The following is a 2074-nucleotide window of genomic DNA, read 5'->3' on the forward strand; positions in this document are numbered from 1 at the left end:
CTGAGGCAGGAGGATCGTTGCGAGTTTGAGACCAGCCTGGGCTACAAAGTGAGCTCAAGGCCAGCCTGAACTGCATAGTGAGACCCTGTCTCAAAAAGACCCAACAAAATAAACAAAACAACAAAAAAACTCAACTACTGCAATGATACCCTAGTATCTCTCTCTTTCTCTTTTGCCAGTACTGGGGATTGAACCCAGGGCCTCTGTACTGAGCTCCATCCCCAGGCCTTTTTATTTTGAGACAGGGTTTCACTAAGTTGCCCAGACTGGATTCGTATTTGCAATCTTCCTGCATCAGCTTCCCAAACAGCTGGGACTGCAGGCATGCACTACTGTACCCAGATGTTTTTAAGGTATCAATTTAATATGCTTTTTTTTCCCCCCTTAAAAAAGATAGGGTTGTACTATGTTGCCCAGGCCGGCCTCAAACTCTTGTGCTCAAATGACCTTCCTGTCTCAGCCTCCCAAGTAGCTGGGACTATAGATATAGAGTCAATTTTTTTTTTATATAATCAGTAATGAACACTTTACACTACCCAAAAAAGATACAGTGCCATATAGTATCTATCAATGACAGTCCTCCTCAAATCCCTGAGCCAACCAGTATTCCCACTTTGTTGTGCATCCGTCCAGAAAGAATTCTACAGCCAGGCATGGTGGTGCACACCTGTATCCCCACATTTGGGAGGCTGAGGCAGGAGGATCACCGTGAGTTTGAGCCATCCTGGGCTACAGTGTGAGTTCAAGGCCAGCCTGAACTACACAGTGAGACAAATAAACAAAAACCCCTCAACAACAGAAGAAAATGTGGTATTCATACACAATGGAGTACTACTCTGCCATAAAGAAGGGTACATTTGAGTCATCTGTAGGAAAATGGGTGCACCTTGAGACCACAATGTTAAGTGAAGTAAATCAGACCAAAGAGTAACTATCAGATGGTTTCTCTTACATGAGAAACCCAAGGCATATGTAATTTAAAGAGCACAATAAAAGACAGCTAGTGGGGAACAGGGAGATAGAGCTTCTGCAAGCGGGAAGGGGACCAAGAGGTGGAGCGGGGAGGAACAAGCGAGGTAAGGAGAATAAAGATGCGTTCCGTCCACGCACCAGCTCCCCACGAGGAATGCAGACATGACACACTACAGTCATGGACTGATACAAATTTATAAGTTAAAAAACAACAGGAAGAACTTAAATGCTGCCTTTAAGCTACAAGTAGAGGGGCCAGGTCGGCCCGCTGTCTGCCTTTGTAAATAAAGCTTTATTGACAACAGCTGCGCTGGCTCACGTGCACACTGTCTACGGCGGTTCCCGAGGGACAATGGCGTGACGGAGGAGTCACCTGCCAACCCGTGATACGAACGTGTCGTGAACAGCAGCCAGGCAGACACCCCACGACAGAGGTGCCACGTCCTTGTCTCTGGGTGACAGGCTGCGGATGATTTGTGTGTGTGTGTGCGCGCGCGCGCATGCTTTTCTGAGCCGTGTAAGTTTCCGAAACAAAGTTCGGAGGGAATGAACAGCACAGGGAGAGGGGCTGCAAAACGTCTTGAGAAACTACTTTTAAAATTTTTTTGTGGTGCTGGAGTGAAACCTAGAGGCGCCTGTGCGCTTGGTGAGCGCTAACCACCGAGCGACACCCCAGCCCTTGAGAAGCCGCTTTAAACCTCGGGTCGGGGATGCGATGCGAGGGCTCAGCGAGGAAGGGCGCCCTCTCCAGGTGACCCGGGAGCAAAGGGGCTCTCCAAGCCCTTCAGCAGGGGCCCCTACCCTGCACCAGCGGCTGTCACAGCAGGGGAGGAAGCCAAGTCCGGGTGGGCACAGGGCTGGGCAGGTTCAGCCACGGAGGCCCCGGCTGAGCCTGGCTCCCGTGATGGGGTGTTGAGGGCCCACGTTCTCTGGAATCAACCCGCCACAGCCCTGGGTGGGTGGCTGCCTGAGCTCAGGTCCTCAGGGACAGGGACCAAAAGTCCTTAGGAAGAAAGGGGTTTTCCTGAGCTGGGCGTGGTGGCGCACGTCTGTAATCCCAGCGTTCGGGAGGCTGAGGCAGGAGGATCATTGTGAGTTCGAG

The 2074-nt window shown here is 51.0% G+C and overlaps 1 protein-coding gene across 2 annotated transcripts in view; it reads right to left on the bottom strand.

The window, feature by feature from the left end:
• Positions 1 to 2074, bottom strand: part of Arhgef18 (Rho/Rac guanine nucleotide exchange factor (GEF) 18) — a gene marked incomplete in the record, with an annotated part of 78210 nt that overhangs the window by 8966 nt on the left and 67170 nt on the right.

This window comes from Chinchilla lanigera, unplaced genomic scaffold (assembly GCF_000276665.1).
Source record: "Chinchilla lanigera isolate Chin_1 unplaced genomic scaffold, ChiLan1.0 scaffold00162, whole genome shotgun sequence".
NCBI lineage: Eukaryota > Metazoa > Chordata > Mammalia > Rodentia > Chinchillidae > Chinchilla > Chinchilla lanigera.